Source organism: Hibiscus syriacus, unplaced genomic scaffold, assembly GCF_006381635.1.
Source record: "Hibiscus syriacus cultivar Baekdansim isolate YM2019G1 unplaced genomic scaffold, ASM638163v2 tig00112864_pilon, whole genome shotgun sequence".
Taxonomy (NCBI): Eukaryota; Viridiplantae; Streptophyta; class Magnoliopsida; order Malvales; family Malvaceae; genus Hibiscus; species Hibiscus syriacus.
In genome coordinates this window covers 939,228-965,925 of record NW_024063414.1, presented here as the reverse complement: position 1 = coordinate 965,925, position 26,698 = coordinate 939,228, and the positions used below count along the sequence as shown (strand labels likewise).

The 26,698-nt window shown below is 37.5% G+C and overlaps 1 pseudogene; it reads left to right on the top strand.

Moving 5' to 3' along the window:
• Window positions 1–17,516: 17,516 nt before the first annotated feature.
• Window positions 17,517–25,254, top strand: LOC120184254 (annotated as a pseudogene).
• The last annotated feature ends 1,444 nt before the right edge of the window (window positions 25,255–26,698 follow it).

Sequence of the window (26,698 nt, the reverse complement as noted above, 5' to 3'; positions counted from 1 at the left end):
GCAGTGAAGAAGCGGTCGAGTAAATGACAATATCCCGATGGTGAATCCTGAAAATATTCAGCCGGTGGAGGAACAGTTGAGAGTGGTGCCATCTCCATTAGAGTTAGCCAAGCGCGATTTCGAAGCAGAACGGAGACAATGGAGAATGACTTTGCAGAAGCTAGAAGATGATGTGTATCAAAAGGGATTGGAGATTGACATTCAGAAGAGTAGAGCAGATCGAATTGAAAAAGTAGAGAAGCAACTTCGGCTAGACTTTGACGATCTTCGGTCAACTTATCAGCGAATGGTAAAAGCTCAAGTAGGTTCTAGCTCGAGTAAGTCGGTCGAATTGAGGCAAGAGGTGGCGAGCCTCAAAAGAGTAGCCGGAGAGAGTCAAGAAGAGCTCAAACAAAGCAGGCACCAAGTGAAAATTTTATCGAAAGAAAAGGATTCTTTAGAGCAGCGGTTACAAAAGAGTCAAGCCCAAAATGAAAAGTTGAAGGAGAAAATTTCAAGTTTAGAGACTGCATTATGACGATATCGAAACAAGGAAGGTAGCTCGAGCCAGGGAGAGGTTGAAAGTCTGAAAAAACAAGTGAGTGAGCTTGAAGCCATGGTTCAAGAGTTTCAGAGGCAAGCAAGTGAGCTATCGATAGTTCCTTATGAGGGGGATATACAGTGGCGTTTTCGATGGGAGCGAGCTCAGGCGAGAGTTAAGCAAATAGAAGACTCTATTGCTTGTTACCTAGAACACGCACGGGGAATAGCTCAATATTTGGTCATTCTATCTGAGGAAGCCGCTGATGTGACTGAAGAACTAGATCCTGAGGCTGAAGAAAACCAGAAGATTGTAGAGTTACTAGCACACGTACAAGAAATAGGAGAGATGGTGTAGATTTATTTGTGATATGTTTCAACTTTGTAATTGAACGTCGTTCTAATATAAAGAGTTGTTCTAAGGAGTCGTTCCTGGATCAACACCCTGCATTTTGCATATGTATTTTTTTAATGCATTTAATTTTTGCATCGCATTTTATTCATTCATAATCATATATCTCATATTCAATAATAAATATTAGTGATAACAAAATGACTCTGTGACAGAGTAATACTGGAAAATCTCAAGCATATCTACAGAATCAGGAAGAAAGTTATGGAAGACAAACTTGCCCAAATTGAGAAGGCTCAGTCGGAGTTACAAGATAATATCAAGAAAATGCAAGAAGATATGATGAATGCCCAAAAGGAGATGTTTGCCAAGTTTGCGAGTATGTTGGATGGAAGAAATCCAGAATATGGGAAAAGCCCTATGCCAGAAGGTGTAACTGAAGACCCACTTCATCATCCAGGGTTAACCCCAGAACAATCTCAGAATGTTCAAGTAACCCCTGTTCATGTCGGGAAGGTACACATTAATCCAGTCGGTGCTTCTGTTAACGTACAGCCTGGATCTAGTTTATATCAGGAAGAACATCAATATCATCAAGTTCCGAACCTTGATGAAGAAGCCAAGAAGGACCAAAACAATCTGCTGGAAGAGAAATGGAAGCAGTTAGAAAGAGAGGTCAGAGCCATGAAGGAAGATACCAGTGTCTATGGATTTGACGCAAAGGAGTTAAGTCTAGTTCCCGATCTGGTCTTGCCTCCAAAGTTTAAAGTTCCTGACTTTGAAAAGTTTGATGGTACCAGGTGCCCCTCTGCACATATCACAATGTTTTGTAGGAAGATGACCGGATACATAGGGGACGATCAATTGTTGATACACTGCTTTCAGGAAAGCTTAACTGGCTCGGCAATCCGATGGTATAACCAGCTGAGTAGAGCTAATATTAAATCGTGGAAAGACTTGGCTAAGTCCTTTCTTGAGCAATACAAACATGTGAAAGATGTTAGGCCCAACAGGATGATGTTGCAAGGAATGGAAAAGAAGTCTAACGAGAGTTTTAGACAATATGCTCAAAGATGGAGAGATGTAGCGGTGCAAGTCCACCCGTCATTGGAAGAGGAGGAAACAAATATGCTTTTTGTCAACACCTTAAAGGCTCCTTTTTTCTCGCATCTTATCGGTAATCCTTATCGAAGTTTTGCTGATGTGGTTACAGCAGGGGAAATGATTGAAATGGCGATTAAGAGTGGAAAGCTCGAAGGAGGAGAGTCTAGTAAGAGGTCACCAACGAGAAAAAACGAAAGCGAAGTCAGTAATGTGAGGCAGTACGATTCTAATAACATCACTGTTTCCCGTCCTCAAGGAGCAGGGTCGTCAACACAAAATGATAATAGACAAGGGGCAAGGGACCAGAGAAGAGAGAGGCCTCAATTTGACCCCATCCCGATGACTTATAAGGAATTATTTCAGATTTTGTATGATCGACATGTGGTTTCACCATATCACGTGACACCAATGCAACCTCCTTTTCCCAAGTAGTATGATGCTAGTGCTCAGTGTGAGTACCATGTAGGGAACCCTGGGCATTCCATTGAGAATTGTACTGCTTTTAAGAAGGTTGTCTAAGCTTTGAGAACGAGGAATGTCATCAACTTTGGTGACAGTGAGTAGCCAAATATAGCTCAGAATCTGTTGCCAAGCCATGCAGGGGCAGGAGTTAACGCGATTACTGAAGAGAAAGGAAAGAGAATTGTAAAGAATGTTAGTGAGGTGGTATCACCCATGAGTTGGGCGTGGTGCCAGATGGTCAAGGTAGGATTGTTGAAACCCAGTTTGATGGGTGAACAGTTTAACAGTGGAGAGGTATGTCAGTATCATAACAGTGAAGGACACAGTATTCAGCAATGTCCTGATTTCCTATCTTTGGTACAAGACATGATGGACAATAAAGAAATTGAGTTCTTTAGAGAGATTGCTGAAGAAGAGGAAGCGAAAGTTTGCACTTCAGAAGGATCATCTAAAGGGGTATACAATGTCAGTTGTCCTCTAATTATTACTCCCAAAAATCGAGTTACTGAGAAGGTAGCCCCGAAAGTGGTTATTACACCTCCATCTCCATTCCCATATCGGGATAATAAACAAGTGCCTTGGAGATATGATTGCCAGATGGGAGATGTAACAAAAGAGAATGAGGAAGTAGATGAGGTGGGACGCTTTACTAGAAGCGGTAGGTGTTATTCTCTTAATCCACCTAAAGAGTCTGAGAAGAAGGTTGCAGTTGATAAAGGGAAAAAAGTGGATGTGCAGATAGAAGAGGATAAGCATGTTATTAATGAACCAGTAACCAAGAATGAAGCGGTAGAATTTTTGAAGTTTCTGAAACACAGTGAATACAGTGTTGTGGAACAGTTACACAAGTTGCATGCCCGTATTTCTGTTTTATCATTACTTTTGAGTTCAGAGGCCCATAGGAATGCTCTGTTAAAGGTTTTGAACCAGACTTTTGTTCCGAAAGAGTTGCCCATTGAAAAGTTGGATCGGTTAGTTTCTAATGTACAAGCTGATAATTTTTTATCTTTTTCTGAGGATGAAATCCCTTCTGGGATGATGGGTAGTCAGAAGGCTTTGCATATTACAGTTAAATGTAAAGGGTATGTGTTGTCCTGGGTCTTGGTTGATAATGGTTCAGCCTTGAATGTGATGCCTTTAGTGACTCTAAAGAAGCTTCCATTAGATAGTACACTTATGAGAACCTGTCAAAGTGTGGTTCGAGCTTTCGATGGGACTAAAAGAGAAGTGTTGGGCAAGATTGATGTTCCTCTGAATATTGGTCCAGCAACTTATGAAGTGGAATTTCTCGTAATGGACATTATGCCTATATACAATTGTTTGTTGGGAAGGCCTTGGATTCATCAGGCCGGTGCAGTTCCGTCCACATTGCACCAGAGACTGAAATTTGTGATTAATGGAAGGTTGGTATGTATTCATGCTGAAGAGGACATTATTGCTTCTGTTTCTACTACTGCTCTGTATATTGAAGTTGATGAGCAAGCCGTCGAGTGTTCTTTCAGATCGTTAGAGTTTGTCAATGCTACGTTTGTGGCCGAAGGCAGGAAGATACCAAAGCATCGATTGTCAAACTGTACCAAGATGGGGCTTAAATTGACTCTTGGAAGAGGAGCAAAAGTTGGAAAGGGTTTAGGCCGACAGTTGCAAGGACCGGTGAATCCCATATGCCCTATTACTAAAAAAGATCGATTTGGTTTGGGATATCAGCCAACTTCGAGGGATAAGATGAGGGGAATTAAGAAGGTCCAAGAAATCAGAAAGGCCAGATTGGCTGGTGAAGACCTTAGCTGGGAACCCATGACCTTCCCGCCGTTGAGTAGCATTTTCATGTCTGGGGGGCATATGTTTCAAGGGAATTCAAGGAACACTGAGACGATGGTTGAGAATGCCTTGGGAGATTTAGGCATTAATGTTATAACTGATGATGAATCTGAGGAAATGAGAGCTATGGGCATTTATCCTGCACCACCGGTCTTCGTGTTGAACAATTGGACCGCGGAAGAACTGCCTGTAGTTTACAAATCTGTTACAGAGTAATGCACTGTAACTTTCTCCATGTTGTTCATACCCTGGGGCAATAGGTGATTTTATGTAAAGGGTTAAGCTGTTTGTTTTTTCTTGCTTTCAATAAAGGATGCATTCTGTTAGTTCCAAATGGCAAACATTCTCCTATACATTTCATTCATTCATTCTTTGTTGTATATATGTATGCATTTATTTCTTTTTATTTATTTATATGGGAAAAGATCCTCCCATATGTATATATGTATATATATCTTCTCTTTCATTATTTTTTTTCAGGAGCTCAGATATCAATAATATGAATGCCAATGACTCTGACCCGGAGATTGATTTCGAGAAGCCTATATGTCAAGGAGAAATCGAGGATTTTGATGATGATGAGGGATGTGAACTACCTACTGAATTGCTGAAAATGGTGGAGAATGAAGATAAGCAGATTTTGCCTCATAAAGAGTCTATTGAGATTTTGAATTTAGGGACAAATGAGGATAAGAGAGAAATAAAGATTGGTACCACTCTGTCAGTTGGAGGTCGATATGATTTGATAGAATTGCTTCAAGAATACAAGAATGTGTTTGCTTGGCCATATGAAGATATGCCGGGTTTAGATACAGAGTTGGTTGTTCACAAACTGCCAATAAAGCCTGAATGTAAACCGGTACAACAAAAACTGAGAAGAATGAGACCTGAGATGCTGCTCAAGATTAAAGAGGAAGTGAAAAAACAATTTGATGCTGGGTTTCTTAAAGTGGCCAAATATCCTGAATGGGTAGCTAATATTGTTCCAGTACCGAAGAAGGATGGGAAAGTTCGAATGTGTGTTGACTACAGGGATCTCAACCGAGCTAGTCCAAAAGATAATTTTCCTTTGCCACATATAGACACGCTAGTGGATAATACTGCTGGAAATTCTTTGTTCTCTTTTTATGGATGGTTTCTCTGGCTACAATCAAATTAAGATGAATCCTGAAGATATGGAAAAAACGACGTTCGTTACCATGTGGGGAACGTTTTGTTATAAAGTAATGCCGTTTGGATTGAAGAACGCCGGGGCAACATATCAAAGGGCCATGGTGACGTTATTTCACGATATGATGCATAAAGAGATAGAAGTTTATGTCGATGATATGATTGTCAAAGCTAAGACAGAGGAAGAACATATCGGGAATTTGAGAAAGCTTTTTAAAATACTAAGAAGATGCCAGTTAAAACTCAACCCAAATAAATGTACTTTTGGGGTGACATCTGGAAGCTGTTGGGATTTGTAGTGAGCCGAAAAGGAATTGAAATAGACCCAGATAAAGTAAAGGCTATTCAAAACTTGCCACCCCCACGAACACAAAAAGAAGTCAGAGGATTTTTTGGGGAGATTAAATTATATAGCTCGGTTTATTTCACAGCTGACAGAAAAGTGTGATCCCATATTTCGCCTTCTTCGTAAGAATAACTCAGGAGATTGGAGTGAAGATTGTCAAAGAGCTTTTGAAACAGTGAAGAGATATTTGTCGAGCACTCCAATTTTAGCGCCACCCATCTCAAGCAAACCCTTGATTCTTTATTTGTCGGTTTATGAAAATTCAATGGGGTGTGTGCTGGGGCAACATGACCAAACTGAGAAGAAAGAAAGGGCTATCTATTATCTCAGCAAGAAGTTCACTGAATGTGAGACAAGATACTCACCCGTTGAAAAGTTGTGTTGCGCTTTAGTATAGGCTACCCGAAGGCTTAGACAATATATGTTGTATCATACTACTTGGCTTATATCCAAGCTTGATCCCTTGAAATATCTAATGGGTGTGCCTGCATTATCTAGAAGATTAGCTCGTTGGCAGATCTTATTGTTTGAGTTTGACATCCAGTATGTAAACCAGACGGCAATTAAAGGAAGTGCTATAGCGGAATTCATTGCAAGCAGGGCTTCGGAAGAATATGAGTCGTTGAGCTTTGATTTCCCGGATGAAGATTTAATGGCTATTTCGGTAGAAGAAGTAGTTGCATCCACTAGCAAATATTGGAAGTTGAACTTCGATGGTGCTTCAAATGCCTTGGGACATGGAATCGGGGCAATTTTGGTCTCACCAGAAGGAGAGCATTATCCTTTCACCAGTCGGCTTAATTTTGATTGTACAAACAATATGGCCGAGTATGAAGCTTGTGTTCTGGGTCTTAGAGCTGCTGTTGAACGCAAAGTAAAAATGCTTAAAGTGTATGGGGATTCATCTTTGGTAATATACCAGCTCAGAGGAGAATGGGAGACAAAAGATCCCAAGCTTGTAGAATACCGTAAGTTGGTTATGGAACTTGTTGAAGAATTTGAAGAAGTAACTTTCAATTACCTCCCCAGAGAAGAGAATCAAATGGCAGATGCCTTAGCCACACTGGCAGCGGCATTTAAGATGAGCGAGCATTCAAATATGATGCCCATTGAAATGAAGTCTTATGAGTATCCAGCCCATTGTTTTAATATTGAAGAAGAAGAAGATGGAAACCCTTGGTATTATGATATCTTGCAATATATAAGGTATCAGAGTTATCCAGAACATGCCACTGAGAATGATAAGAGAACCATTAGAAGAATGGCATCAGGGTATGTGCTTGATGGTGAGACTCTATACAAGAAAAGTCTGGATCAGGTCTTGTTAAGATGTGTGGACGCGAAAGAAGCCAAATTGATTCTTGAAGAAGTGCATGAGGGAATATGTGGTACCCATGCTAATGGGCATGTTATGGCTAGGTAGATTATGAGATTTGGGTATTATTGGTCAACTATCGAAACAGACTGTATCAATTATGCCCGAAAATGTCACAAGTGTCAGATTTATGGAGATAGGATACATACTCCTCCTCATCCGTTGCACGTAATGATAGCTCCGTGGCCATTCTCAATGTGGGGCATGGATGTTATTGGACAAATTTCGCCCAAAGCTTCAAATGGTCATCGCTTCATTCTGGTAGCCATAGATTATTTCACCAAGTGGGTAGAAGCGGCTTCTTACGCAAATGTTACTCAGTCTACAATATGCAAATTCTTAAAGAAGGAGATCATTTGTAGATATGGTTTGCCCGAGAGGATTATCTCCGATAATGCGTTGAATTTAAATAATAAGATGATGGACTCGGTCTGTAAATAGTTCAAAATAAAGCATCATAATTCCACCACTTATCGCCCAAAGATGAATGGGGCAGTAGAGGCGGCCAATAAGAACATCAAAAGGCTCATAGAGAAAATGACTGAGACCTATAAGGATTGGCATGAGAAGATGCCCTTTGCTCTGTTTGCTTATCGAACTTCAGTACGGACTTCAACTGGGGCAACTCCATTTTCTTTGGTTTATGGGATGGAAGCTGTCTTACCTATTGAGGTGGAAATTCCCTCACTTCGGATTTTGTCAGAGGTAAAGCTTGATGAGGCAGAATGGGTCCAAGCTAGGTATGACCAGTTGAATTTGATTGAAGAAAAGAGATTGAAAGCTATTTGTCATGGTTAGATGTACCAAAAACGTATGATACGGGCACATGGTAAGAAAGTTTGCCTTCGAGAATTTCATGAGGGAGATTTAGTGCTTAAAAGGATTTTGCCTATTCAGAAGGATTTCAGAGGAAAATGGATGCCCAATTGGGAAGGACCTTATGTTGTCAAGAAGGCCTTTTCTGGTGGAGCTCTAGTCCTAACTGAAATGGACGGATCAGAATTACCATATCCAGTGAATTCCGACGCTGTTAAGAGATATTTCGCTTGAAGAAGAAATAAAAGAGAAAAAAAAGAAGAAAAAAAAGAGAAAAAAAATGAGAAAAAAGAAAAAATGATGGAAAAAACGGGAAAAAAAAGAGAAGAAGAAAATGGAAGAAAAAATGAAAAATGAAAAAAGAGAAAAATGAAAAAAAGAGAGAAATAAAAGGAGGGTTCAAGACGAAAACCTGAAAAGGGCGTCTTGGAACCAAAGAAGGTCTCAAGCTGAAAACCCGCAAAGGGCGACTTGAGTTGAGTTTGAAATTCAGAATTCGTGCATGGTGGAGGTTCTGAATCAATTTTGGAAATGGAAAGGGCTCCTGATATGGATAGTAACAATGACAGTTGGTGATCAGGGATGAGACTAAAGATTAGTGAGTCTCTATTGAAATAACCAAGAGGAATTGAATGCATATGAGATTCAATACTGGTTTAGGGCATCCAATGATAGAGATTTGGGAGTTTAGAAGTAGCTTCATACTCTTAAGCATCACAATTTTGAAGATCTTTTTGACAGAAGCTACGCTCGAGACATTCTAACGGCGTGCCAGTTCAAAAGCATTTGCATTATTGATATTTGAAGACGCCTACTCTTTTGTTCTTTTACTGTTTTCAGTTAAAAGTTTGCCATTTAGTTGCCTAAAATTCTCTGTATTTATATAAATAAAGAGATGTCTTTTCTTGATAATTTCCCTTTTGCAAACATCTTATTTTGAAAGGTTAAAACATATGGCTTAACTTGAAGTACATGAGATCATTTTGTATTATTGTGCAAAAGGTTTTGGAAAATGCAGGTATTCTGAAGTTGACAATGGTTTAAACATGTAAGCATGTGTGGCCATGGGAAACTAAAATCCTCAAATTCAAAGAAAATCTCAGCCATTGAAAGATGACCCAATGAGGTTACCATTAATCAAGAAGTTGGTCATGGATACTGGTGGGTTTCAGGAAAGAAATGAGTCAAGGTCATGTTAAGCCGAGAGATATGGAATTGAGATTGTCAACTGGGGTGAACTGGTCAAGCGTTCTGTGCCCAAGATGAAACCGAGTTCCATCGAGATCAAAGGAGATAGAGTTCCTTCAAAGAAGAAAATGTATCAAATTGCATATTTGCATACATTTAGGCATGAATAAGATCATGACACTCATAATTGCATGATGACTTAAGTATTTGCAGGTTACCCAATGATAGTTGAAGATTGAAGAGTTTGAAGCATCGAGATGAAGATAACTGGTCTTGAGATTTTGACAAGAATGTTGTTCAGATGAAAATTGAGCCAAAGCAGATTCAAATATCCAATGGCTTTCAGACAAGTTTTTATGATAGAGATGAATTTTTAGAAATTTTCTCAAATTCTAAATTTTTGAATATAATATTTCTAAGCATATGTTCATAATTGATAATGTTTGATTTTCAGGTTTGACCTTCAAAATAAGTAAATTTAAGCCTTCACGAAAGAGCAGTGAAGCAATTAAATCTATAAGCCTTCACGAAAGAGTAGTGAAGCAAACTCGTTTGTTGAAGATTGAGTCCTATACTCTCTGAAGGAATAGGGAGCGGACAAGTTCGTTGAAGATTGAGTCCTATATTCTCTGAAGGAATAGGGAGCGGGCAAGTTCGTTGAAGATTGAGTCCTATACTCTCTGAAGGAATAGGGAGCAGACAAGTTCGTTGAAGATTGAGTCATATACTCTCTGAAGGAATAGGGAGCGGAAACGTTTATTGAAGATCGAGTTCTATACTCCCTGAACGGATAGGGAGCGGACCCGTTTTATGAAGATTGTTCGAGTTCTATACTCCCTGAACGGATAGGGAGCGGACCCGTTTTATGAAGATTGTTCGAGTTCTATACTCTCTGAAGGAATAGAGAGCGGACCCGTTTTGTTGAAGATTGTTCGAGTTCGATACTCCCTGAACGGATAGGGAGCGGACCCGTTTTATGAAGATTGTTCGAGTTCTATACTCTCTGAAGGAATAGAGAGCAGACCCGTTTTATGAAGATTGTTCGAGTTCTATACTCCCTGAACGGATAGGGAGCAGACCCGTTATTTGAAGATTTTTTAAGTCTCGCTTATCCTGAAGTAGCAGAGAAGCGGATTAATCTTTTGAAGTTCTAATGGTCGGACAAACTTGATCATCTATTCTTCTTTGCTTTATTGTCGTTGCACGACAATGAGCAAAGAGGGGCAGCTGTAGATGCTCGGTTTTGTCCGGGGCTAGGTCGGAAAAGACCTAAAGCAGAGCAGTTGGAGGCCCAAACCAATGACCCGGCAGAGCAGCCCAAATCAGTCCAAACAACATGTTATACTAGCATCCAGTCCACGTGGGTTCTGGAAAAACACAAACGAATATCCAGTGGGAAGGAGAAGTAGTGTTTGATCGTGGGTGGGATATTAAACTGTAAGTTGGTTTTTTAATTTATAATTAACCACTGGAAACTAAAAAGGGGGGTCAATTTTTAATGGGAGACTAATCACCAGAAACAGAGAAGAGAAGAAAAGATCAGACAAAAAAAAACGAGCAGGAGATTACAGAGAGAACGAAAAGGAAAGAGGGGAATTTGTAAAGTTTCTGGTTCAACATTTGAAAAGCAATAAAAAGAACATTTTTTTCTCTCCTGATTTTCATTCTCACAATCGCAAGGATATCAATCATTCACAAAAGGGCAGTAGCATTCTTTCAAGCAAAAACAACAAAAAAAACATCAAGCATTAATAAGGAGGTATTTCATCTTATTTTGTTTATTTTTACTAACTATTCGTATATGTGGTATTTATTTAGGAAGAAAACAAGGGTAAGGAAGATAGAAATAGACAGTTAGATTTACCTCAGGTTCTGTTTTGATTGATTGTCGATGTCGTTGCTGCATCGAGGTTGGGTCTCTGTCCCGTTTGGTTCGTTTTTCTTTGGTGTTAGGGGGCGAAGCTCTCGGGTTCGTAGTCTGAGATTGGTTTAACACCGAGTCATGTTGGTTTCATACGTTTTGAAATTTTGTTTAGACTAAAAGCAAAATCAGAAGAAAAGTTAAAAGAAAGGTTCAACTTAGCTTATCTCGCCGGTTCTGGTCCTCGTCGGAGTCCATAGGTGGTGTTGGTCGTTCGTTTTGGTTGAGGGCTAGAGAGGAAGGAGGTGTCTATGCTCATTAGGTCGATTCGGGTGCTTCATCGCTGGTGACCACCACGGTAGTGGTCGGAAAAGTGAATCGTGCATGGGTTATCACAGAGGGTCGAGAGAAGAGGCGAGAGGGAGAGTGGAGAAGATGAGAGGGTATTACGGCTGGGAATGAAAGCAATTGATTTAGGGTTCAGTTTTCACCCTATATTTTGTATATATGAATTCATTGAAACGGTAGTGTATAGGGCATACATTTTACGCGTGGTTATCTGTGGGATGATCCATTCAATATTCCAATATTATGCATTTTGGTCCATAACCACTGCGTTTCTGATTTTGTAACTTTGTTTTGCACCTATTTTATTTCGGTCTGTATACTTTATGCACATTTAATTCTCGTCCTAAAGTGTTTATTGTACTTAGTCTTTGCTCTTTAGATATTAGACCTTTTAAATTCTTACATGTTGGATTTTAGTCCATTTGGTTTGTTAAATCGAATTTTGCATTATTTGTGTTTCTGGCCTATTACTTTGAAAGTTTATGCTTTGATCCCTTGCGAATTGTTATTTTATGGTCCCGATGTTTGTAATATTTTGTACGTAAATTCATTGATGCATGTTTAAGATACAAATGCGTGTAAATAAACATATATATATATATTCAATAATTAGGTTTAAGTTTGAATTAATATACTTGAGTAAATATCAATTGTAATATGTTGAATATTTCTTTTTAACAATTACGTGAATTTGCATTGGGGGATGTTTATTATATGCTATATTTAGATGCTATGGTTTGTTGCTTAGACTTCATATATTTAATTTAGGTAAGATAGTATAATGCTTAATTTAAGTTCCATTTTATTCATTTGCGTACATGTAGGACTAGTCATTTTATCTTGATTGAATGTTGTATGATATTTTTAATTATAATATTTGTTTAATTAATTTTTGGCATGTGACATACTTTTTGCATAACTTGTATGATATCCTCATGTGCATAACTCGACCATACGACATAATTGGATAAGGGTAATATATTTTTAATTTAAAATTGTTTCAATGGGCAGTCATAACTGATTTGAGGTCCGCTTTTAGTGATTTAAAATAAAAGTAAAAGTGTCCCGAGAGGAAACCGAGAGTGAAAACCAATTGTAAATTCATTTGTAAAACGACTCGGTAATTTTAATTTAATTTATTTGAGTGCTTTTGAATGTTTTAAATTTACATTTTTATTTGGGATCAAAAATCAAATTGAATCGAATTTGTAAGTTCAATGCAAGGACGTTAATTAATCGATTAGGTACCGATTTAGGGCGTTGTGGGGGTGCTAATCCTTCCCCACCGTAACCGACTCCCGCGACTCTTTGAACCGTATTTTTTGATCATAAAGGAAATCCAAAATTTTTCGAAACGAGAGGTCTTTTAAATCGCATTTGTTTTTTTTTAATTAAAAAGAGATAATTAAGAATTAATGTGGTTTTTTAAAATCACCTTTTTTTCACCATTTTAAGGAAAAAACCGTTTCGACATGTATGAGGACCATCTCCAGTTCCATCTCTTACAGGCTCACTATATTATGTCACCTTCATCGATGATTTTACAAGGAATGTGTGGGTCTATTTTCTAAAGAAGAAATCAGAGGTCTTTGATACCTTCAGAAAATAGAAGGCCATGGTGGAAAATGAGATTGATTTGAAAGTGAAGCGGTTGAGGTATGATAATGGAGGAGAGTACAAAAATATGAGATTCAGAGATTTATGCGCAAACAATGGGATCAAGATGGAGACAATAGTTCTCATGACACCACAACAGAATGGCGTAGCAGAGCGCATGAACAGAACTCTGAATGAACGTGCCAGAAGTATGAGGATACATGCCGGCTTGCCCAAATTTCTATGGGCTGAAGCTATCAACACTGCAGCTTACTTGATCAACCGTGGGCCCTCAGTTCCTTTGGATGGCGGAATACCAAAGGAAGCTTGGAGCAAGAAATAAATAAACCTTTCACACTTAAGAGTGTTTGGTTGTATTTCTTATATAAACATAGATTCTTCTGAAAGAAGCAAACTTGATGTCAAGTCCAACAAATGTATCTTTGTTGGTTATGGTGGTGATGAGTTTGGTTACCGGTTCTAGGACTACGAAAATCGGAAGATCATCAAAAGCAGAGATGTTATTTTCAATGAGAATATGATTTACAAAGAGAGGTCAACCATATAATCAAGTAGCTCCAATACCGAAGCTGAAACAAAGGAATTTGCTGAGTTCGAGGAGATTTCTGGAAATGATGTTCAGATCAGTCCTGAAGCAGTTCAAGAAGAACCAGACACAACTTCCTGCAAGTGCCAGCTTTGTGAAGCTGGCTGACATGAGTGAAGAGGAGTGGACTTTCTTCCTGGAGAAGTTCCAGGAGTTGCCACCCAGCATTCAACATGCGAAAATCCATTACCATAGGTCAGAAGCAGATACAGAGACTGGTACATCGTGCCAGTTTTGAGATTGAGGTGGTCGGATATCGATCCGAGTTTGAGTTGACTGAAGAAGAAATAAGAAATTGTAGGCTTGTTGGGGACTTGAGAATGAGATACAGGTATCGTTAGGATAGATTCAGTGATATGGGTTTTGGCCCTTGGACTGTTTTAGGATGAATCCCCCTCCCTTTCCTGTAAATATTCTTTTGTTTCAGCTAGTAGAGAGCCGAGGCTTGTAGAATTTGTTGCATTTCTTCCTTAAGTTCTAGTTTCTTTGGTTGTTTTCCCCTTTTTACTTTCAGCTGAACTTTGATAAATTTTGTATATTAAAGCAAAAAGAAGAAAAATATTCTTGTAAATTTGGGCATTTTCATCTGTGTTATGAAATCTTTAGCTACCAGATTATGCCTTTCCAACTAAGTCATATTGCAGCAGCTGCATACTTTGACCATAAAGTTTCTCTATATATAATGATGGAGGGTATGTTTAAAGCTTAAAAATTAGTTTGGACATGGCAAACCCTAATCTCTTGCTGCCATTTGTGTTTGCAATGAGGGGTTTTCTGGAATTATCGTATGCATTGATTGTAGTGATAAAAAGCATAAGCCCGTCGAGAAAAACTGGGGTAGGCAAAAAGTGGATGAAAGTGAGGGCCTAATATCTTTGAAGCAAAATGATGTCTACATTGGTGAAAGATCAACTTTAGAGGCATGTGCAATGCAATGATCATTGATGGTTTAACATCACTTTCTGACCATCTTCTGAATTATTTATATTTCTTTTGCCTCCACCAAGAAGCCAAACTAAATCATGTTTAATTTTTTATATTCATGCTCGAACGTGTATCTCACTCGAACACTTCAAAAATGTAAAATCTCAATTTCCCATTCATCTACCAAGGCTTCTTTTTCACTTTATATAGAAAGAGATTGCTTATACACCAAGACCCCAAGAGCTTAGCTTGTGTTTCAGTAAACAGCAAAAATCAGGATGTAAAGTGAGATTCAGCTAGGGTTAGTAGGGAAATTAGACAAGTTAAATGTGCCTCCAAGGTCTTTCAGCAAGGGTTACACATTCATTATTTCTGGAACAACGACCAGATGGTCGATCGTCAGTCGGCAGCTGCATGAACGAATACACGATCACTGGCCCGATGAGCCTGAATCCATGCTTCAATAAGTAATTGCTATGGCTTCAGCTTTTGGAGTTCTTAGTGGAACATTTCTGGTGTATTTGTATTGTTGATGGTTGGCTTATAACTCACGTTACCCCACATGAAACTGCTGAAAGATCCATGTTCCCTCAAAATCTGTATATTTCATGGATAAATTCATCAACTTCTTCGTGTTCAGAGATAAGGAAGGAGTTGCGGATGCCGGAAAACCGGAATGAATTCCGGGTTTGATTCATTTGGCATTGTCCGCATCTTACATCATTGCTTTGTTCGAGGATATCTTGTTGATTCCTTTGTCTCCCATTTTAGCAGCATTTTCAGGAACAAATCCCAAGCAGGATTCTCTGTGCGATTAACATAAAATTGCAATTTAGACAACATTTCACTAATACTTATTCGGTTATCGTCAAATTCAACAGGGCTAATATAAGCTATATATGTAAATGCAAATGCAAATTGAAGAACAGGTTGTACCTGTAAAGATCCCTTATTTTCAAAATCTCTGTCCAATTGTAATCCATCAGCTATCAGACAACACAAGCAATTCAAACAAATGGTTGTTTGATCGATTATCAGTCGAAGATGTCGGTGAAACAACATTAGTAGATTAGATGTCTGAATCCCAGGAATTGGAAACTTGTCATCAAATGGTTGTTTGATCGATTAAGTCAGTCGATCGTTAAACAGTCGTCGTTAAATAATATGTAAACCTTATCTGTATCAGAAGACTTTAGGTAGTTTCTTAGTCATCAAGTTATTGACAACTTTTCCATCTTTGTATGCATATATATAGTATTAATAATTCATATGCATATAAAGATCTGCTATCAAACTTCCATGATGTAAATCAATCACCGTTATTCGTATAATATTTCGTGAATGTTACGAATCGAAAAACCGAATAGGATTATAAATGTTGAGACTTAAACTGATGAATGAAGTAAACAAATCCGAGTTCGAGATAACTTACCGCTGTTCTTTGTAACCCAATGACACCTCCTCACTTCATCGTAACCCGATGAAATCTTTTGTTCCATGGGAGTGCTCGAATGATCAGTTAGAAGAATCATTCGAGCTTTGCGACAAGGATAACGACGAAGACGAAGGTCTTCTTTGTAACATCTATGGTTTTGCCAACCCTACTTTAGCTAAGTTGCTTTCACTACATATCATGTCGAGGGAATGTATAATGGCTGCCATACCTAAGGCTGTAACATCTATGAGACGAGACAGATCATGAGCTATTCGAGATCGACTCGGTTAAAGCTTGATAAATATCGACTCGAGTTCTTAACGAGCTACTTGATACTCGACTCAAAAAACTCGCTCAACTCGAACATATAATATATTATGATTATGTTTTTTTAAATAAATTATTAATAATATTAACATTTACGTGTTGATATTTAAAAAAAATGCAGTATAAGGTTTTCATGTATTGAAGTTTCAAGTTCGAGTTCGAGTTTTACCTTCAATCGAGTTAAGTTTAGATTTTTTTTTATTTCAAGCTTCAATTCATGATTTCGAATTTGATTCGAACTTAAAAATTTTAGACTCATGAATTTTCAAACCGAGTCGAACTCCATTTTTAAGTTTTCGAAGCCCTAGCCATACTTAAGTTGGTGAAATGTAAATTTCATATGAACTTCTCTTTGCTCCTTATTTTGTAAGCGAGACAAATAACAGAATAGACCTCTCATATATTTATTTTATGTCGGGATATATGATATACAGTAGATATTAAAATTCTAAATATATATAAATCATAGATATAATACATGGTTCGATAAAATATTCCGATATTTTTATTATTTTAGTGATTAAGCTTGTGTAGAATTAGAATCTTATTGTCTTCATTAATTATTAAAAAAATGTTTGATAAAGTATTAATAGTTAATACACGTCTAACTAAAATAGCTTTATTTTAAGATAATTACGAATCTAAAACAAAATTAATGAAACGAATACGAGAATAACATGTCGTTCTCAGACACAACGCAAGTCATGAGTGAGTAATTGAGACCATAAAATTTTATGGTTCGGGTGTGACCCGTTATATAAGTGTTGGGCTGAAACGATCCATTAACCCATAAGACAATTAGCAGTAGCGTAGCATTTTTTATTATTATTATTTTTACCCAATAAGACAGCCCTGAAAAATAAAATCGTAAAATAGGCAAAACATTTTTATTTTAGGATCTATGACATTTTCTATAGTACATAGAATTCGTCACGTCGAGGTGACGAGTTTTAATAAAAAAATTATTTAAACTTTTTATCTAGGTGTGATAAATTTTAATAAAAAAAATATATTTTATTAGAATTTATCACCTCAATATAATGAGTTACAGCTTTATTGTAGCATTTGTCGTATTTTCCAAAAAAAAAAAAATGGTGCCCTAATGGGCTAAATAAAAAACACTGATGCTCTAATGGGACAAAAAAAACCTATTGGGCACTTCTTTGAAGGATTTGGACTTAACCCAAATCTTAAGACGGGTGGGTTTTTAAACCCGAATTAGCATATTTACAACAAATGAAGTGAAAACATAGGTTTTTAGGAGGGTTTAGAGGCGGCTATCTCCACGAACAAAAGCAGCACCCCTCCACATATCTTTCTCTTCTAAGATCTCTCGCTTTCCTTCTTCTCCAATCTCTCATTCCATTCATTCTTCCCTTATCTTCCTTCTTCAAACCCAGAAGATTTCATACTTTTTGGTTCCACAAAGGGAAAGTCCTGGAGAAAGCTTTGAACTGGAGGAATTTGCTGTATACGAGAACAGACATAGCTCAAGCATGTGGAGAAGCTTAGTCAAACAAGCTTCCAACAACGCACAGAAGTTTAAAGTTGTCCCAAAATCATATACTTCATCGCTTCCTTCTTTTATCAATAAATCCAGACATTCCAAGGCCATAGGCGATGGTTTTGATTGGTCCCCGTTTCAGGGTTTTCGAGCAAATGGTGTATTCTCTTCGCAAAAGGATGGTTTGGGAAGATATGGTTTCTGTCAATCGGGTAACCCTTTAAGCTGTTCTGGAAAATTTTGGAGCTCGAAAGGGTATGCTAGTGCTGCTGAGGCTATTGTTTCTAATGATGAGGACCTTTCGGGGTCTGAAGAAGTCAATGAATTAGTGGAAGCAATATTCAAAGAAGAGAAGAGCCAGTGTTTTCCAAAGCAACCGAAAACGATGGTGGGAGGAATGGGGGTGGGAAAGTACAATGCGTTGAAGAGGAGGCAAATAAAGATTGAGACCGAGGCATGGGAAGAGGCGGCTAAAGAGTATCAAGAATTACTAGAGGATATGTGTGAGCAAAAGCTTGCTCCCAATTTGCCTTATGTCAAGTCGTTGTTTCTCGGTTGGTTTGAGCCTTTGAGAGATGCTATTGCTGCTGAGCAAGATGCGTGCAAGGGAATTTGAGGATAAGCCATGCTGCTTATTTTAATCAGTTGTCTGGCGATATTATGGCTGTTGTTACCATGCACAAATTAATGGGGTTGTTGATGACTAGCACTGGTGGAACTGGGGGCATTAAAGTCGTCCAAGCTGCTTGCCAGATTGGTGAAGCCATTGAACATGAGGTGAGGTGGTTTTAATAACAATTCTTCAAGCCTGTGAAATTGTTTTCTGAGCACACCAATCTAGTGGATTATGCGATATATGTGTCAAACCGTGGTGGACAAATTTAAGAAAACTATGAGCTTTTATTGAAGTTTATTAGTTGATAACATTATCTTTGTATATTTATAAAATTGTGGCCGGAGTTTACAGTTTTATATTACTGAAAGAATTCTTGTGTTAGTAAAGTAGAACTAATTGAAAGACTCGGTCTCGTAATATGGAAATAGTTTTTCTTACATGGGAACAGGACAGTGTACTTTGTGAATGAAGTTGGAGTTGAGATGATTACCCAGAATTCTGTTTTCTGCTTCACAGGATAGAATTTATGAATTTCTGGATGATATAGATTCAGGCAACTTTAAGCATGGTGGAAAAACATGTATCCGAAAGGCAAAATGTACTTTGAATTATTTTCCCTTTTAAGGTTTTTTATTAGGAGAATTGATTATTGTTAACGAAAGTTGGGAATGAAAATATGTTCCAAGGTTAGCATTTTCCCCTTGTGTTTTTTACCGAATGACTCAAGATAGAGGCGTCTATTTAGGATTTATTTATTTAGTTTGTGCCTTATTCTCAAGGGGCATTTGCTATTTGTTGATGAGAACTTGTTCATGGCTGTTTCCTGTGTGGATCAGGCTAGGATACAGAAATTCTTGGAGAAGACTAAGAAAAAGAACACAGCAGACAAAAAAAATAGCTCTGAATCTGAACCTGAGACCAATGAACAAGAGCAACTGACCAAAAACCATGAAAAGCTGAGGAAAAAGGTGACTCATTTGATGAAAAAGCAAAAGGTGCATCAGGTAAGGGAAATAGTGAAGGGGCATGATAGTTCAAAGCCTTGGGGTCAAGAGGCACATGTTAAGGTATGTGATTTTTGCAGCTGAAAAAAAAATCTGCTGTGGTTCTTGTTGTGTTCATAATGTTATATAATGGTTTTACCCATTTTAGGTTGGCTGCCGTCTGATTCAGTTGTTGATGGAAAATGCCTACATACAACCACCAGTTGATCAGTTAGGAGATGCCCCGCCTGATATTCGACCTGCATTTATACATGCTTTAAAAACCGTCGGCAAAGATGGAAAGTAAGTTCATCAATATTCATCTGCTTTCTCTCACTTTTGACTTCTTTCTCATTCATTCATAACTCAAAATAGATTATTTACTTTTTGTGTGTATATCCTTCTCCAGCAAAGGCAGTAGGAGATATGGTGTCATTGAATGTGATCCATTAGTTCGCAAGGGACTTGAGAAAACTGTAAGTAGTCTTTAACGATTCACTTAACTAGCATTTTATTCTTAAACAATATCCCCTTGAATAAATTTCTATTCTTGAAAGTATTTGCATTTGGATAAACTAATATATGCTTGTGCAACCAGGCTAAACACATGGTCATTCCTTACATGCCGATGTTAGTACCTCCTAAAAACTGGACAGGGTATGTACTCAAGGTTCTATCTTTGTACAGTTTATTTTCCTCTTTCATTATTTTCCCCCTAATCATTCAGATATATCGACATCTTCTTTCCAAACTTATTATATGTAAATACCTTCATATCTCAGCTTGGAAGAGCTATATCTACAGACTCACTTGTTTCTTTCCTATTTGCTTATTGATAAATTGATATTTTGGCAGGTATGACCAGGGCGCATATTTGTTTTTACCATCATATGTCATGCGGACACATGGAGCAAAACAACAACGTGTAACTGTTAAAAGAACACCAAGGCAACAATTAGAGCCTGTTTTTGAGGTTTGAAAACCTTGAGATTTATATTTAAATCTCTATTTTGTCACTTTCAAATGTCACCAACTCATTATTTACATATTTTCTTTTAAAAGTGAGAACAAATTAATAAATTCTTTCCATGCACAGTTTTACATCACTATTCAATATAGCCTCTTGTTATGATGATTCTTTTTTTTTCTTTGTGTATCAGGCCCTGGATACTCTAGGGAATACCAAATGGAGGATAAACAAAAGAGTTCTCGGTGTAGTGGATAGAATATGGTCTAATGGAGGCCGTATCGCAGACTTGGTTGACCGTGAAGATGTGGGTACATGCAAATAAGTAGAATTTGATTTCTTTTGCTGGTTTATGTTCTTTTTTATTCATGTTAATGATCTTTCTTGTGTTTCAAGTTAATGCATCTTCCATCACCTTTTATTTTAAATTTTGAATAGGTTCCTCTGCCTGAGGAGCCTGATACCGAAGATGAATCAGAAATTCGGAAATGGAAATGGAAGGTACGAGCTATTAAAAAGCAGAACGATGAAAGGCATTCACAACGGTGTGATATTGAACTTAAACTTGCGGTAAGAAGCTGCCTTAATCAGTGACATCTACCTTGTGTCATATCATGTACTTGTATATTGATGTTAACATTATTTTCTGATGGAGATAGGTGGCTCGAAAGATGAAAGATGAGACCGGCTTTTACTACCCACACAACCTTGATTTTCGAGGCCGGGCATACCCTATGCATCCATATCTAAATCATCTTGGCTCTGATCTATGTCGAGGTGTGTTGGAGTTTGCTGAGGGACGCCTCCTTGGAAAGTCAGGCTTACGCTGGCTGATGATACATTTGGCAAATTTATATGCTGGAGGAGTGGACAAGTTGTCCTATGAGGGTCGAGTAGAATTTACGGAGTCTCATTTGGGTGATATCTTTGATTCAGCAGACAAACCTCTTGAAGGAAAGCGTTGGTGGTTGAAGGCAGAGGACCCTTTCCAATGCTTGGCAGCATGTATTAATCTCTCTGAAGCCTTGAGAAGCTCTGCTCCAGAGACAACCATTTCACACATGCCCGTCCACCAGGTATTTTTCCCTAGCAAAATTGAAAAAGTAGATACTGAATTTCCTATTTCCCTGTTAGCTGTTTCTTTTTTGTGGTGTTGACAGTTATTTTGTTGAGCCCTGCTTTGAGTTTTTCATCATTTTTCAGTTGTCTGAATCATAATATTTGGTTTCTATGTCATGAGCTTCTGCAAGGATGGTTCATGCAATGGTTTACAGCACTATGCTGCCCTGGGAAGGGACAAGGTAATGCACTTTCTTCTGCATATTTCATATGGGTGTTTTTATCCAGCCTTAACAAATTAGGATGTCTTGAGTTGTTTTCCTTTTATCAACAGCAGAAAGCATTATGTATATACTCATTTACTAATCCAATTATGCTCTTAATTCCAATGTTGATTAGACTTTTAAGAAAGAGCTGATCTAGATTTAGGGTATTGGCTATAGTGGGTTGAGGAGAGAAAACGTTCCAAGTTGAACCAAACCCATACATTTCACACATTGGTTCTTGAATGTGATTTTTATGGAATGAGGTTCTTCACTCATAACAAGTGAAAGTCATTAAAATTTGTTTGATTACCGCAGTCTGCATTTCTCCATGTTAACAGAATGTGCAATGTGTATACATAGCGAGTGAAATATTTAAATGGTCTAGTGAATTTGCTTAAATATGCACAAATAACTTCCTTTTTTTCTTTCTTTGGTATGTTAATTGATCTGCTTTGGCTCTCAGATAGGAGCAGCTGCAGTGAATCTTGTTGCAGGAGACAAACCAGCTGATGTATATTCAGGAATTGCTGCCCGGTAATTCAACTTCCTTCTAGTACTCTCCTTATTCTGGGATGGATGCTTTACTCTTTTGCTTTAAACTGTGTTAAATTATTTACCTTTTGAGTGAAATGGCAGAGCAACTTATAGGAATCCTCATTAGTGCATTTGTAAGAATTGTACCATGAATTAATAGATCCATATTTTTTGGTCAACAATCTGGTCCAACTAAGAGTGGGTTGCTCATTTTACTTGATTGTGTAAATGTTTTTACCAGGTTTCTGTAAGGCATAAGAATTCTATAGAAATCGGCTTGGAATGTTGAATTTATGAAAAACAATATTCTCTCATTGACCTATCTAAATCAATTTGCTATTCTGGTTTAGGGTTCTTGATATTATGAAAGGAGATGCACAGGAAGATCCTGCAACAAATCCTCATGCTTTACATGCACGGCTTTTAATCAATCAGGTTTGTTTCATTTGCTTCTGTTGAAACTTGAACGTCAAGAGGAAAATGGCAATCTCGATAAAATTTATACTAAATAAGGGGTGTCTTCAATTATGTAATTTGTATAATTGGCCAATTGAAATTGGATTGTGTATACTTGGGTGGTTAGTTCCTGGTGTGAGGAGTTTCATAGCTCACACCTGAGTCCATCTTATTACTGCCTTCACTTTTTCATATCTCTAGGTTGACCGGAAGCTAGTGAAGCAGACTGTTATGACTTCTGTGTACGGTGTTACTTATATTGGTGCACGTGACCAAATTAAGAGAAGGTTGAAGGAGCGATGTGCTATTGCCGATGAAACTCAGCTCTTTATTGCAGCTTGCTATGCAGCAAGAGTGAGAACTTTTCTTTTGTATCCATGCATGCCTATTCATTGTCTGGCTGAGGATTAATACGATCATTTTTCTATGTTCAGACCACCTTGACTGCGCTGGGAGAGATGTTTCAAGCTGCGAGAAGTATCATGGGTTGGCTTGGTGAATGTGCAAAGGTTGGTCATTTATTGATTTGGTGTTTCCTTTTGGTTCTGATGTGGTTTTGAGTGCTACTAATAAGTTCTGGTTCTGATGTTGGCAAATGGCTATCCTGCAAACAGATTTATGAATGTATCTGACATGCAAGAATGTCATAAAAGTAGCGGATAAGTGAATAGAAAGAAATATCATTAGTTTGGCACTTGTTTATAAGCTTAAAACCTAATTACTTGATGTTCGTCCAACTGGAAAGTATTTTGAGGAAATTTTGAAATCTTTGTATTGGCTACAATTTGTGAAAGCTTCTGGTGAAATTAGTTGATTGGTGTCTTAGTACTAATATGTTATATATACTTCTAGGAGTTAGGCGGGGTGAGAATTTTTTGTTTTACTTTTAGCGTTCTGCCTTTAATTTTTTATTTTCCAATCATTTTTCTAGTTTACTTCTAGATTCTGACAGGCTGAATATGAACAGGTTATAGCTTCTGAGAATCAGCCAGTGTGTTGGGTCACTCCTCTTGGTCTCCCAGTAGTACAACCTTACCGGCAAATAGGAAGGCACCTTGTAATCTTCGAAAACATTTATGAAACCTTAAAATGGACAATATTTATTTTGTACCATGAAAGCTTTACTGATATTCTAATGTAATTAATTTAATGCAGATCAAAACTTCCCTTCAGGTGTTGACTCTACAACGAGAAACTGACAAGGTAATTTCTTTCTTTATCTGTGCCCTTTACAGTTGCCGAGTGAAGAAAAGAATGCAAAATGTTCGATGGTTCTTTCTTCATCTATTGTTTGCATGAAACGGAAGTAATACTTTCAAGTCTGTTAAAACCGTGATTATAGGTCATGGTTAAGCGGCAGAGAACTGCATTTCCGCCAAATTTTGTTCACTCCCTGGATGGCTCCCATATGATGATGACTGCTGTTGCTTGTAAAAAGGCAGGCTTGAATTTTGCAGGTGTGTAGTAACTTTTTTCCTATAGTGACTTTTAGTGCATGCAGCCATTCAAATCTGTCTATACAAAGAAGTCTAAATTCAATGCTGATGTTGTCACAGGGGTCCATGATTCATACTGGACTCATGCATGTGACGTTGATGAAATGAACAGGATACTAAGAGAAAAGTTCGTTGAACTCTACGAGGCACCGATATTAGAAAATGTAATGTATCTCTGACCCTGAACTCTGTATTCTAATTTGTGTATTGTTTGCTCAAGTTAACCAAAAGAAAGAGTTTAAAGACTGTCAAATCCATAAAAATAGGTTGATGGATTCATGTTAGACATATCATGAATGAAAAAGATATTATAGAAATGGCATATTGGGATACCCTAGTGTTCGGACCGAGTTGGATATCACAATCTGGTTATATATTTGTGTATAACATGAAGATTCTCGTGTACCCGGGTGCCATTCTAATTATCAAAGTATATTTGGAGTAAAACAAAATTTCGAAAACTGAAATATGCATTTGTATGCTGGTTAATGTTTTCTGCTGATTGAAAAATGATGGTTTAATCTGTGCTTACAGTTGTTGGAAAGCTTTCAGAAGTCCTTCCCTTCATTAAACTTTCCACCGTTACCCGAGCGAGGAGACTTTGATCTTCGAGGAGTTCTGGAATCCCCCTATTTCTTCAACTAGCCCGATCCAGATGCAACTATCTGTTATCGAGCAACTCACGATGTCAAGTCATACATTCTTTGACCCAGGGCATGAGACTGAAGAGGCAAAGCTCCTGCAACCGAATTAAGGGGTAAGGTCTGTGAATTGAATATCACAAACAGTAGGCTTGCTAACTACAGTCATTATCCTGTTGGTACTTTTGTACATATCATACAACAATAACCAATTGCCCGGAGATCTCCTTTGAATTTATTTCCTCGTGGTTCGAGTTGGGACGTTGGTCTTGAATCTAGGCCGATCGAGTTATAAGCTATATATTCAGAACAGGTTGAGCAAGTGGTCACAATCAAGAATGGAAACTTCAATAGAGCATCTGGATCATCGGTATTTATTCTTTTTTACCTCAATTATTAGAGCAATAAACAAAAGAAGCCATGGAAGCAGTTCTTTCCCTTTAAACAAGGGATCATCGGTGTGTGTTGTTTGTCCCTTCGTTGTAAATTTCATCTCTGAAAAAAATGTAGAATCTTAGAATGGTGATTGTTCCTTTGAATTAGAAACAAAGTTCCTGTTGTAGTAAAAAGGTTAAAAGTAACAGATTTGTTTGTTAAGATTATGTTTTTATAAACTTCTTAAAGAAGTTTAAAATTATCTTTTCCATTCACATTTCATCCAACACTGTAAAACCTTTAAAAATTTCAACCTTTTTAAACAGTAATTAATATTTTTTTTATAAATTGATGTTACAGAATAGTAATTATTCAGTTTTTAACTCTAATTTATTTATACAAGCTTCCTAATGATGATATAAAGAAGGTATAAATGCAGAGGTAAATGCGATCCATCTAACCGTGTTTGGATTTGAACATCTGACCTTGTTTAAAGGATTTAGTATCATTTTATTAGACTAACTGGCAAGGAAAACGATCACAATACACAAATTGCTATAAAATCCCCCATTTCATGCCATTCCTCGTGACTCGTCAACTCAGTTTCATCTACAGCATACGCAAAACACAAATATTTGAACTCCCATCGACTTCTGTATTATGGCTTGTTTGGGCATTGCTTCTTTTCTCGTTGCCTTGCTCGTAGCTTCTTGTAAGTACACACAAGATCTTTCTTCATTTCGATAAAGATCATCATAAGCAATTTCATAATTTTATTTATTTATTTTTTGTAGGTGCGCTGAACCCGGAAGCGGCAAAATGAAGTACTAAACAAGACTGCCCAGCCGAGAATCCACACGGCGGCCTGTGCCTCGAAACCTGTAATATCTCAAATTTTGGATTAGTGATTAAAATATAAAAATATGAAAGTTTGGGGATTAGTGTAAAGTTGTAAAAGTATAGGGATTAAAAATATAAATTTTTAAAAGTTATATTTTGGGATTTGTAAATAAGTAGTTTAGCTCAAAACAATTATTTTAGTGGGTTTCATATTTTTGATATGGAGTTTGATATGGAATTTAAGTTGGACTAAAATGAAATTTAAAGCTAATACTTCATTCATGTCGAAATTCATCCTCATTTATTGTGATTTTCCAAAACTAACTATGAATGTAAAACATACGCATCAAATTGATAAAAAGCCCAGAAAAGGAATATAACTCATATATTCTATTAAGCTGAAGATAAACAATAGAAACCCCAAAGATCAACGTTTGAAACAATTGAAAGCACCAGAGGATACTTACCTTTTTTTTTTCTTCTTAGCTAATGAAGCTCACGATCATAAGGAGGAAGATGAGAGCTTTTGTCTTGATTTTTCTAGAAAATTAACACACTTTACACTTGTATTTAAAAGATTAAAAATGAATAAAATATACATATCTTCTTCGAGTTCCCAAATAGCTTCCTCCATTTTATGATTGTGCCAAAGAACTTTAACCAGTGATTTGACACTTTAACCAGTGGTTTGTCACTTTAACCAATAGAAT